Genomic DNA, 12,557 nt, shown 5'->3' on the forward strand with positions numbered 1-12,557 from the left:
GCGCTGTGTGGGGTGGGGAGCAGTCGCTTACACGTCAGGTCCCGATCGCACAAACACTCAGGCGGGTAAATCGCTCTTCTCGCTGAAATAACACACACACACACGCAAAATCGGGGCTAAAACTACGTTGATAGCAAAATGTTTGCAAGCAGCAGGACAACACCTTTGCTGAAGCTCTGCTCAAGGCAAAGTCACTCCTCTCGTACGAAACATTCACAACTTCAGCTGGTGAAACCGACTTTCAACAAGCAAAACCAGGTTTGGGAGGGGTTTTTGTTCGCTTGTTTGGGTTTTTTTGAAACAGGCTCCAAAGCAGATTCAAACCCTGAATACTGTGACTATTTTATTTTTTTTTCAAAAGAGAGTGGGGAGCAAAACTCACACTGAATTCTGCAGTGGAGGCGGGCAGCCTGGGCAGATCGTTACCGAGCAGCGACCTGTGAAACGTTTCGGGAGGAAAGGTGCTACTGAGGGAACTGCAGCCGTGCTGCTGCGCTTACCCGTCCTTCCTTGGGTTTGCACTGTGCTCGCGGCAACGACGACAAACACGGCTTCGGGCTCTCCTCTCGCAGCGTCAGGTTCACGTGAAACAGGATTCCCCCCCGACAATTAGGAAACTAATTAGAGTACAAAAACCACCCACTCCAGCCATTCTAAAACAGATATACACAGGTGGCATCACAGAAATAAATAACAATAGCAAAAAGGTATTTAACTAATTTTTGAATACTTTTGCTGAGAAGGAGGTGGGGCAGAGCAGCTCATCTCTGCACGACACCGGCAGCAGAGACGCACTCGGACTCGACAGCAGCAGAGCGAAGGCGCTCGGCCTCCGCTGTCAAACGCGATCTCGGCTTCTGCCCATGAGCCCCGAGAAAGGGACATTTCACTCCTTTTCCAGGTGGAGGAGGGGACGCAGCCCCGGGAAGGTGCTTTCTCCTGCCCAGCGCAGCAGAAAGCTGGCGATGGGAGGAGTGACGACAAAAAGGGAGAGGAGGGCACGGTTCCGGTGCCCGCATCCCACGCCGAGGGCTGCCAGGCCTGCACCGGCTGCCAAATCAAATAGCTCTCCAGAGCCGCGCTCCTGACAGGCGGAGCAGGCAAAGCCCTTGAAGCAGGACCGGCGCGAGGCTCCTTCCACCCAGGGCCACCGCTGCCCACGTCTGACGCTCATCCGCCACGACTGGCAGCAGCTGATGCCTACGGATCGCACAGAAACCTCCATCCCTCCCACTGGAGAAGCCATGCAGCTCCCCAGGCCCCTCCGCTTTACCGGCTCCAACCAACACCCCCGTCCCGCTCCCCGCAGACGCCTTTTTACCATCGGAACGGGATGTGGGACACGGTCAGTCGGGAGATGAGTGATGCCCTGGGTGGTCTCTGCTGAGGGAAACCAGAAAAGCGCAAGGGCAGACCCTCAGCACCTCCCCGAGGGGGCGCGGACCCAGAACGGAGGGCTCCCAGCTCCCTTCTCAGCACCATCCTACCGAGGGAAGGCAGGCAAGTCACAGCTTACCTTGCACCCCGGGTTCTCCCACTGTTGCTCAGCCAAAGGGGCAAATTACACAAGAACTGTCCCTTTCGGCTCAAACGTTGTGCTGGCGGCACCTGTGCTCCTACACCCCCGTGCCCACCGGCACCCTGCCATGCCCACGACGGGGGGACCACCAGCCCACCGTCCGGTGGCAGTCCCTCCCACGAGCCTTTCGGACCGACACGCAGCGTACCCGCATGCGGGAGCCTCCGCCTGCGACCGCAGCAGAAATAAAACCACCGCCATTCAGAAAAAGCGTAATTAGCAAAGATTAAACAGCCAGTAGCTACGCTGGCAGCTGGGTGGGAAGACACAGACGACCACCTCCCCGTAGAAGAGGGGTCGCTGCCTCCCTGCGCCCACCGTGCACCCTCCGAGAGCTCTGCCGGCCCTGCCCCGCACCGTGCCCAGCGCCGGCAGGAGGCACCGAGCCTGCTCGCCCCCATCACTAGAAAGCGCATATACTGCCGTGTACAAAATCCTTCCTGTCTTCTTTTACAAACCCATCTCGCCCCCTCTCAACTGGGACCCCCTCATAAAAATAAGAAGAGACAGGCCTTTCCTGGCATTTCCTTTTTCTGAAAAGGCTGTAAAATTTTCCAAGCGTAGCCAGAGCCAGAGCAAAGTTTGTCAGGAGCTCAGCTCATTAGGCGGCTGCTCAAGGAGCCCCGCGGGAGGCGCAGGCTGCATAATTCAAAACAGCTTGGACCCTGGAAAAGAAAATAGAAACCAGGCTGCGAGAGCGAGGGGGGCAGCTCCGGCTCCGATGTAACCTCTGCTCCGGGAGCGCCCCATCCGCGGGGCTCGAGAGGAGCCCCGGCCCCAGCGTTCGGTGCTGCGGCCAGCCCGAGAGGAGCTGGCACCGGGCAGAGGAAATTCCAAGCCTGTTGCTTCTGGCAGCCGCGCCGGGCCCTGGCTAGGACCTCAGCAACCTGGAAACCGGCTACTCAGCAATTTTCTTGCCATCCAGAGGGCTTGTTCTGAACCACAGTTTCACTTCCCCCTCCCTGCACCACAGCCCAAGAGGCAGGGAACACCAGAGGCAAAAAAACCCCACGTTCGCTCAAAGGCTGTCGTGACCGAGGCCCCCCCAGGCTGCTCCGCTCCGGGACAGCAGTCTGGAGCTGCTGCCGTCCTCCCCGTTGCATCTGGGGGCGGGGAGAGCAGAGGAAACTTGCTTGGACCAGCCCTAGGTCTCCCCGGTGCCTTTTGCTCCTTGCCAGAGAAAAGTTCAAACAAGGCTGCGCAGAGGCAGGACACAGGCAGCTTTCAGCCCAGCCGAACTGCCGCGCTCGAGGCTCGCCTGCGGCCGGACTCGCTCCGCTCAGGCCCAGTCTGGCCCCGTCCTCCACTGCAGACCCGTGCTGGAACGAATCCTGCCGAGGAAGTGGTGAAAGCTCCAGTGCTGCGGGGGTTTCCACAGCCTTGGCCAGCTCGCCGCCGGGAAGAGTTGCCCGGAGACGCAGCCCTTGCTCTCAGTTACTGCCCCTCAAGCTCCCCATCCAGCTCCTCCGCGCCAGGGCTGCAGGATACCTACAGCGTGGCTACTCAGGACCCTTGCAACCGCCCTCTTACAAGCCGGCATCCTCCACCAGCTGCAGCCTCGCACCGTGCCTTTCCTGAGAAGCCAGGAGCCCGGCGCGGCATAAGAACAGAACCGAGCAACAGCCATTCCACCCGCTGCCGAAACCCCTTCCCACCTGAAGGGGAGCACAACTGTTCACCGGTACACAGCTCTCCAGCAACACCTTTCTTCCAAAGAGGATATTAAGAATACGTTTTCTAATAGGAAGACTGCAACGCCCCGCAGAATCTGCAGAACCAGGCAACCGGTGCGCACCCGATCATGCAGTTACCAAGCCCCGGGGGGCAAGTCAAGGAAGACAGACCATGAAGCCAACTTCAGGAGGGGAAACATTGCAAGCTAAGAGAAACGGCTTCCCTTCACTTAAACCCTTAAGAAAACCTGGGTACAGCCCTCCAAAAAAGGGTACAGCACTCCAGGACAATGACAATGGCATTTCTCTGCAGAGCACATGTCAGACGAGGACCACGGTGCTCCTTGGAGAACCAGATGCTCGACTCACTAGCCACGGACACTGTTTGCTATAACCACACCAGTCATAGCTTTCTAACTTACAGTTTTCTCAGCTGGGCAAATCCTGGAGATGAGACACTTGGGGACCGGAGAGCTCACAGACGCGCTGAGCACTGGGGACACTTCAGGACGGAAGGTCCTGACCTCCAGCTTCTCAGAGGGCTGGAAAAGCCCCCGTACGCCTGGACTGGAACAGCAGGCTGAGACCCCAAGAGGCAGCTGAGCAGGAGCGGAGCGATGAGCAGGAATTGGGAATCCTGGCTTCTGTCCCTAGCTCTGCCCCATATTCCCTTCCTGTCTTTGGTTAAGTCATTTCCTGTCACTTTTCCTCCCGGTCTCTATTTCAGAGGTGAAAAAACGCAAGCCCTTGCTTCTGCACAATGCCTGAAACCTCCTCTGGCCCGTCACAGCACAGAGCATCGCTCCCGGCAGAGGCTGCAGGACGCCCAGGGCGCAGTATCCGCGCTGCCCGCGCAGACCGACCCCAGCAGAGCCTGGCCCTTCCTCTGCTCACACCCCGCGAAGCGTGGAGCCTGCAAACAGGCCGTGCCACGCAGCGTCGACGCAAACCATATCCTGGCCCATTCCTCGCCTCGGCCACTGCAGCAAGCAGCCGAGCAAGGAGAAGGAAAGCTGCTCAGCCGAGCTGCGACAGAAGCAGCAGCGCAACTGCACGCAGAGCGCTGCCCTGGACAGCCCACCCGCAAGGAGGTGGCCCTCAAACCAGTAGCAGCGAGGACGGATGAGGGACGATACAGTAACGAGAGAAGCAGGGTTAGAAGGGGAAAAAAAAAACCCAAAACCCAACCGAACGGGCAGCCCGAAGAGGGAGGCTGGAGCAGAGGCGCCCGCAGAGCGCAGCCCTCCTGCTCCCCAGCAGATCCGTCCTGCGGCCTCCCACGTACTTTGGGGAGAGGGAAGACCAGTAGGCAAAGGCAGGAACAAGGAGCACTCTGTGGCTTTGCTCGGTATTTCAGGCCATCTCCCACACAGGAGGAGCTCTGCTTCGCTTTGCGAGTCTCGCCCTCTCTGGCATGGATCACAAACCTGGCTTCTGGCCCAGGCCTTGGCTCCAGCAGAGCTCCTCACCAAACAGGGTGACGCCCCACCTCCGGGCACAGCGCGCAGCCCAGTCTTCAAGCCATCTTGAGGCTATTACCCCAGCACCAGAGGAGGCTCCCCATCGTCCCCCAGCTGGGATTCAAGGCATCTTGAGTTGCAGCCGAGAAAAACCAAGCCCCAAGCCCAGCTCCTGCTCTTGGTGGAAGCAAAACCCCGCGACAGAGCGCCGTTTTCTCTAGCAGCTCCAGCCAAAGCCAGGACACCGTCTGCCCACGTCAGGGAAGCACAGTCTCCCAAAGACGCCCAGGCACAGACAGCACCTTCCTCTGCCTACGGCTGCCTGGGAAGACGCAGCAGGACAAGATGCCAGGCGAAGGCCCTGCCCCCCCATCCCCGGCAGCGCAGAGGGGCTGGAAACCACTGCCTGATGCTCCCATCTGGTGATCCAGCATGGACACCGGGATACAGGGGAGCCACTTGTGCCCAGACAGCAGGAGCTGCTGGAGAACCAGCCCATCTCTCCAGAAAGAGCTGAGCAAGTCTCTTGCTCACCCCAGCATGAGCAGAACAGGCTCCCACGTGGCTCTTTGGGGTGCTGCAACCCACCATCCTCACGCCGCCTTCTCCAGCGGAGGGTCACAGCCGGCATCAAGGCAACCCTGCCCGTTGAGGAGCTGCATGTCTCCAACAGCCCATCCCACGCCCCGGGAGAGGGGCAGCAGGAGCGCAAGCTGGGAAGAGAGGTCCAGGTCCAAGCAAGCCGGACTCAGAGCTGGTCAGGACGCACAGCAGCACATTTCCAAGGTTTGGTGCGGCCTTTGGATCGCAATGCCGAGGTGTCCCGTGCTCCCCCGCCTGCCACACCAGGGACCAGACTGGCCCGGGCAGTGACAAGCCCAGCTCCGCTGGCCAAGGACGCGGGGAGCATGCAGGGCTCCTGGCAAGCCGCCCCTCCGTAGCGTGGCTCTCCCTTAAATCAAAAGCAGGTGCCAGTGACACTAACTGCTTCCTCTACGCTGGCTCCTGCCGAGTACAGCCCTGTGGCAACGGCAAACGCCGCTGCGAACCGGTCCCAATTAGAGCAAAATCCATCACCCTCTCCACCTTTTGAGTTTCAAAGAAAATCGGGTAGGGAGGAAACAAAACCAGCTCCTCATTCCCAGAAAGGGCCTGGTGCCAAGCAGATGACCTGGAACAGGCACCACGGAAGGAGGAAGGGTGCCTCTCCTCCACGCCACGTGGTCTGGCTGGTGCTGCCTCCCGGGGAGAGGCCGAGGGAGGGCAAAATACAGCAACAGAAACCATCCCCGCCAACCTCCGGTAACAGTTCCTGGGTGCCTTCCACTCGGGGCTGCCGGGGGTGGTGCCCGCAGAAGGGAAACCAAAGCGGGGGAGCAAAATCCGACCTGCCAGAAGGTAGCATGCAACGTCGAGACAGAAGTCGGGAAGAACCAAGGAATCTCGTCTGGGCCATCCTCACCCCCTGCGCCGCACAGAGCTGCTGGAAACGCACAGCTGAGAAGTAAAGCAGCTGCAATGCTTCCTCGGGCCCTGGCTCCCAGACGGGTGTGCTTTTCCACAGCTTCAGCGCTACAGGAATCCTCGTAGGGTAGTTTTAACCTCATAGAGATCAACTACATAGAGTCAGTATCCTAAGCTCCCACACCCCCTGGAGACAGGGAACCACACGCGAGATCGCCAGAAAACACATTTCCCGGTCGACATCTTCCCGGGAGGGAGGGAGAGCCGAGTGACACCGAGTCCTGACCTGCACTAGATTTTGATTTGCCAGAAGAGTCATGCTGGCAATCCTCCTAGCACTTCGCTGATGCAGCTTAAATAACACTGACAAAATATTGCCGCATCTGTACATCGTATCGCTAGGATACCTCTGTCCTTCATTATATCGCGTATCCGTGCAACTGCGTACCACGTTTCCTGCTAAAAATGCCCAAAGTAGTCACAAACTTAGCACAACTCTCCTGTGCTCCCCCTCATCCAGGGCACCGGCGCGATGCTGGGTCTTTGCCAAAAGAGCAACAGCAGAAGGAAAGTGACATTTGCAGGGCAAGCTCCGGGCTCCTGCCTGGCCCAGGCTACAGCCACCATCCCTGGAAGGACGCAGCAGCAGAAGCTCGGGAGCAGGCTCACAGGCGCAGCAGACCCTCAACACACCTTTGCGCAGGAACAGCAAACTTGTGCTTTTCCACAGGGGACTTACTCCCCCAGAAGAGGCTGCTTGGGAGATCCATCCGTCAGGGTACTTAAAACTGGATGGAGCCCTGAGGAATTAAGGGCTGGAAGCCAGCCTGTGCCATCCCCGGGAAACAGTTAGACCCGAGCAGCTGAAAACCCATCGTAGCTGCTGGAACACACAACCAGTGCCAGCAAGAGCACATGTGGACCGCGGGGGACACAGATGCATCCTCGAGCGCTCCAATGGCTTAACAGTTTCACTCTTAGCAGCAGCCGAGCCCGACGCGATCACCTGAGACAGCCCCGAGAAGCAAAGGCTGTCCCGATGTCAACGCCGAACCGGACATCGTGCCGAGAAGAGATGGGGCGTGGAAAACCATCCCAGGACTCGTCTTTTACTTGGGACTCTGCAGCCAGCGGCAGATGAGCAGAGTAAGCTACGAAGTATAATGCAGGACGAAACAGCCACCGGTGGGGACACTGCTGGTGCTCCCCGCGGTGGGAACCAAGAGCCTCCTCTCTGGTTATCGCTGCCTTCCTCACCCCTCCACACAGCAAGTGTGGCTGGGAGGGAGAGGGCTCACACCACTTCAGCAAGGAAGAGAAGAAAAAGCAAAGTTTTTTCCCCAAAACCAGCAAATATGGAGGACGTGTTGCCAGCAGGGTCGACGATGCGATGGGAAAGTCAAAGGCTGAGCTGAGCTTGGACCCTAGGGACTCCAAGCTGGCACAAGCAAGGTCCACAGCTCCACGGGCTCGAGTCTGGCTGGAGCCGAAGTGCAAGCCCAGCGCATCCCCGGCAGCTGCCCTGATGCAGCCGAGCTCAGCACTTCCAGCCTGCGATGGCCCAGCCACTTCACCCAGCCGTCTGTCCCCTCCGTCACACGGCGGGCAGAGAGCCACCTTCCGACAGCAACACGGCGAGGGGCAAAAGGCAGAGGGCTTTAAAGTACAAAACATAACTATTTCACTTTCTTCGGCTGAACAACTATGGCTTCGAGTTTTCGAGCAAGCTTTCCTTCAGCTGCTGTGTTTTATTTTTTCCAGCGGGGGGGTCTGGAAAGAGGAAAGGGACTTTCAGGGGTAGGGAGATGTAGTAACGCCTACAACATTAGGCTACAGAAAATACCAAACACCACCAAATGGATTTTCTAGGTAACAGAGGTACAGGTCAGGGTGGTGGGGAGGCACCAACCACACTGTTCGCCCAGCTAAAATGGCAAAACCCACGTTAAAAAACAGCCAGAAAGGTTTCCGAGCATTTAGGGTGTGAATGCTCCGGAAAAAGTCCCTGATGGAGTAGACAACTGCTGTAAAGACAGCACACCAATTCGCTCATCTTTCTACCAAGGAGAAAGGGCGAATCGGGCAATGATGTCGACCTGGTGATTTCTGCACTAGTACCGGCCCTGGGTGTGTGGTATATACCCCTGTGCGGCGGCAGCCAGCCTTATCGCAGGCACCAGAGCCGAAGGAGGTCTTGCTTCAGCACTGCCACAGACTCGCCGTGCGACCTTGGGGAAATCACTTCCTCCGTGACTCACTTCTCTTATCCCTCCTGCCGCCGAAGTAGCAAAACAAGGCGCACACACATCCCTTCGCATAGACCCGGCCACTGACGGCTGGCGGGAGCCACATGTCATTGCTGCGTGCCTGGCATGAAACGGCCTTTGGGCTGGATAACGAGTGGTAGCCACGTTTGCAGCATGGATCCTGCAGGTCGGAAGTGCGCGGCAGAGCCTCCTGCAGCCCTGCTCGGTGGGGATGCGGGGACGCACGGCAGGCGGAGGTGCGCGGTGGTCCTCCGTGCCACGCTGTCGGCAGCCCTTTGCCTGGCGCAGCCCGGACACAGCCGTGCGACGCCGCAGCCCGACACCCTGTCAAACCGCGCTGCCCCCAAGGCGCGCAGACGCCGCACACAACAACACAGCAGCCTGCCCTGTCATGCAGCATTACTTATGTGTTCAGATATGCATCCTTCTCACATTTCTACTCCAGCAAGTGGTTGCTAGCAGAGCAGGGCTAGGACAAGTTCACCACCTGCTAAAGACACGTCCCTAATACAACGCGGGGAAGGTTATGTTACACGGGCTCCTTTCCGTGCGCAAGGGAAGCATGTACGTGTGGTGTTTCCCCCCTTTTTCCTCCAAGCCAACCGCACGCCTGGTTCACCTCCAGGAGCCCACGGAGTCGGACACGGCGCAGAGAGGGGAGAGGTCTCCCCCAACACTCAGGACAGGCTCCAACAGGAACCTTCGCTTAAACCCCCACGTAAAAGGCGGCGAACCCGGCTACAGGAATCCCAGCTCCAATCCTCCCCGGGGCTTTAACGGCACCAGCAGCGTCTGGCCAAATCCAGAGCGGCCCGGGTGAAACCGGGCGAACGCGACCAAGTTCTTTGGACCCAGAGCAGAGCCCCGCTCGAGGCTCGCTGGCCCTCGGAGCGTCACCGAGGTGGCGGCGAGGGGTGACAAGGGCCGGGGAAGAGCGGTCCCCGAAGCGCACGAGCGAAGGCGGCCGGGGGCGACGTGCGGGACGGGCGCGGGAGCAGCGGGAGCGCTGACAGCCCATGGCGGCCCCCGCCGGCGGCGGGACGGCGCGGACCCGCCCGGGGAGCGCCGGGCCGGGGCCGTCCCCCCGCCGCCCGCCGGGAGCCGCAGCGCGGCGGGACGCGCCCGGCGGAGAGCCCCGGGGCGGGGGCGACGCGGAGCCCCGGGCCCCCCGCGGCGGAACAATGGGGCGGCGGCCGGCGGGGCACTCACCTCGGCGGCGGCTCAGGGCAGGCCGGGCGAGCCCGCCGGGGCGGCGCGGCGCGGCTCCGCGGGCTGCTGAGGGCCGGCCGGCGGCGCGGGGCCGGCGGCGCGGGCCGCGCTCATGGCTCGGCCGCCCGCCGCGGGGCGCGGAGCCGGGGCCGGCGGCGGCGCTGCCGGCGGAGCCCCCCGCCCCGCCGCGCCGCTCCTTCCGCCGGCAGCGGCGGCGGCTCCAGCCCGCGCCCGCCGGCGGGGGTGGGCGTCCGGCGGCGGGCCCCGGCTGCCCGCCCGGCCCCGGGCCGCGGGCGGCTTCCCCGCGCTGCGGCGGGCTGCGGTGCCGGCGGGCGCGGCGGGGCGGGCGCGGGCGGGGACGCCGTGGCGGGGGGCGAGGCGCTGCGTGCCGAGTGCTCCTTTCTCCGCCGGAGCCTGAATAATCATTTGGAGAAACGGGATCATTCACTTTCCTCCGAGCGCCGAGCCAGGCGCTGCCCTGTCAAAATAAAAGCCCCGCGCGCTGATTCACCGCCGCCGCCGCGCCGGCCGCCCAGCGGCCTGACGGGGACCAGCACCGGCCGCCGCCGCTCGCCCCGGGCCGCCGCCGGCCCCCCGAAGGGCCGAGGCCGCCTCCCCGCCGGCGGCCGGCCGGGGACGCCAGCGTCGCGCAGCCGCCCGCGGGTCCCCGCGTCGCCCGTCGCGGCAGAACCGCGTCCCGCGACGGCACCGGGGCTTCTCCCGCCCGGCTCCATCACCCGAGGTGACGCTCCGGAGCCTCCGGTTCTGCCCCTGCCCGCACCCTGCCTATCCCGCTCTTGGGCCTGGCCGCGCCGGGGGGAGACCCCACACCTGAGCCCCTCTCTGCCGCGCCTCCATGAGCCGACACGCCGGACGCAGAGCGGCCGGTCCCCACACCCGGGACGGGCAGCGCGATACTGTCTTTACTAACAAGTTTTCCACGCGTTAACCACCTTCTTCCCCTGAGCAACGGCCTCTGCTCAGCGCTACGCCGGGGCGGGGGCGACGGGAGAGGCAGGGGAGACCCCAGAGGGGGGCAGGGAGCGAGTGGGCTGGGGACAGCCGGGTGCAGGCTCAGGTGGAAACAGCCTCCACCCCAAATACACCATTAGCTCCAGCTGGGCGGCAGGACCCCCCCACCCACCTCGGGGGCTGCTGCTGGATGCAGCTGGGAGAGGACGCAGCTGGCTCGCTGGCTGCCCGCGCTCCGTGCCTGCTCCCTCCCCCTGGCAGGCAGAAGGGAGCCGCACAAGTGCACACGCACATCAGGCTATTAAGCCGGTCCACCCGCTTCTGGATGATGCCAGCAGCATCCTAACCAGGATGTGTCACCTTCCTGTCTGCAGTGCACTAACTGCTCAGGGGTGGGCTGGGAGGAGAGGGCTGGAGGCAGGGACCACTTGGCAGCATCTCTGAGCATTGCAGAGCTAAAGGGGATGCAGGGACAAGCGATCCATCTCCACTGATGGGAAGCGACAGCCCTGACTGCAAATGGAAGCACACCTTGCGCTCCCACAGCCATCACCAGGGCCGGACTCCGGGGACCACGGTCACCCGCCCTCCCCTGGCTCGGGGCAAGGAAGCCATCCCGCCCCCAGGGAGCAGAGGTGCCAGAGGCAGCAGGGAGGGAGGGCAGAAACACGCTGGCTGCTCCCAAACCCGAACAGAAAGGATGGACGTTCTTCTTTGAAGGCACATCTTTGCCCCCAGCACAGGGTGGCTTTGCCTGTCTGCAGAAGTGCCCAGGGAAAGCAGCCAAGGCTGGAGCGGACGGGAGGGATGGATGCCCTGGGTTTTCCCTCGGGGGCCCGCAGGCTGCGCGGGTGGGCAGTCACTGGGGACCCCTTTGCAAAGGGCAGCATCGAGCATCGTTTGCTCACACCAGCCCCACAACCATACCCTGATGGACCCCTCCCAGGGACCGGGGCGCAGCGAGGCCATGCAGCTCCCCGCCTCCCCGGTGAGCTCCTGAGCGCCTCATCAGCAAGCAGTGACATAGTTTCGCGCTTTCATCCTTCCCAGTAGCAGCACTGGGCTCATGTCCCTGCAGACGGCACGCACCGGCGCAGTGAGTTAAAACCGGTGCCCAGCTACCGCTGTCTGGCACAACAGCTGGGTGCCAGGGGCAGGCTGGCAGCTCCTTCCCTCCAGCCACATCGGGTGCTGAGGGGACGTGCGGAGCCACCTCTCCTCCTCCAGGCCCTCCGGCTGCCTCTCCCCCCAGCTCCTTCCCCGCGGCCTCCTGGGCTTTCTACATCACAGCCCCTCGCATCTCTCCCAGCCTGCGCACATGAAAGTGGCAGAGTGAGACTGGGAAAGGTCAGCGGGAGGACCAGCCGCTGCCGGCTCAGCGCTGAGCCTCTGTCTTTAATTAACATCTGCCGGGCTAGCTGCCCTCCCTACACTTGACTCCGACTCCCAGTCTCCCCTTCCCTCCTCTATCATTACGCCCACGCTAGGAGAGACAGGGAGGGGTGGAGACGGGGAAGCAGAGTCCTCGGAGCTCCTCAAAGCCTCCCTCTGCCAACACCACCACGACGACAGCAGCAGCTCATCCCAGGAGCTGCCTCGTACATCGATGCATCGGCAAGCCCCTGGCCGGGGTGCCCAGACCGGCTGTTACCCGACCCTCCCTTGCGCGGGGCTTTCCTTGCCTTTGGGCCACAAAACATACGCCCAGGAAATCTAAAGTCCCCCTTCCAAACTAGTCAAGGACCGAGGGGGAGCCATCTGTGACCACGACTCCAGCCCAGAACTGGGAGCAGCCATCCAGAAGCGCCTGGCATGTTCTACTTCTGTGGGATGCGGAGGATACTGGGATACAGGGTCGGAAGGATCGGCCTCATCCCTTTGCGCTTTTGCCGATGAGGATGTCTGGAGTACACGGAAGCCGGGTCCCAAGCCA

At 61.8% G+C, this 12,557-nt stretch overlaps 1 protein-coding gene across 6 annotated transcripts in view; it reads right to left on the reverse strand.

The window, feature by feature from the left end:
- Nucleotides 1-12,557, reverse strand: part of BCL9L (BCL9 like) — a 69,721-nt gene that overhangs the window by 38,683 nt on the left and 18,481 nt on the right. Inside the window, exon 1 of one of the 6 annotated variants that reach the window (XM_054222842.1) lies at nt 9,653-9,737. The exons of the other annotated variants lie outside the window; for them this stretch is intronic. The gene's annotated coding sequence lies outside the window, so the exon portion shown is untranslated. Of the gene's footprint in view, nt 1-9,652; nt 9,738-12,557 lie in introns of those variants that run through there. 6 annotated transcript variants of the gene reach the window in all.

Source organism: Rissa tridactyla, chromosome 17 (genome assembly GCF_028500815.1).
Source record: "Rissa tridactyla isolate bRisTri1 chromosome 17, bRisTri1.patW.cur.20221130, whole genome shotgun sequence".
In the NCBI taxonomy this organism is placed as follows: Eukaryota; Metazoa; Chordata; class Aves; order Charadriiformes; family Laridae; genus Rissa; species Rissa tridactyla.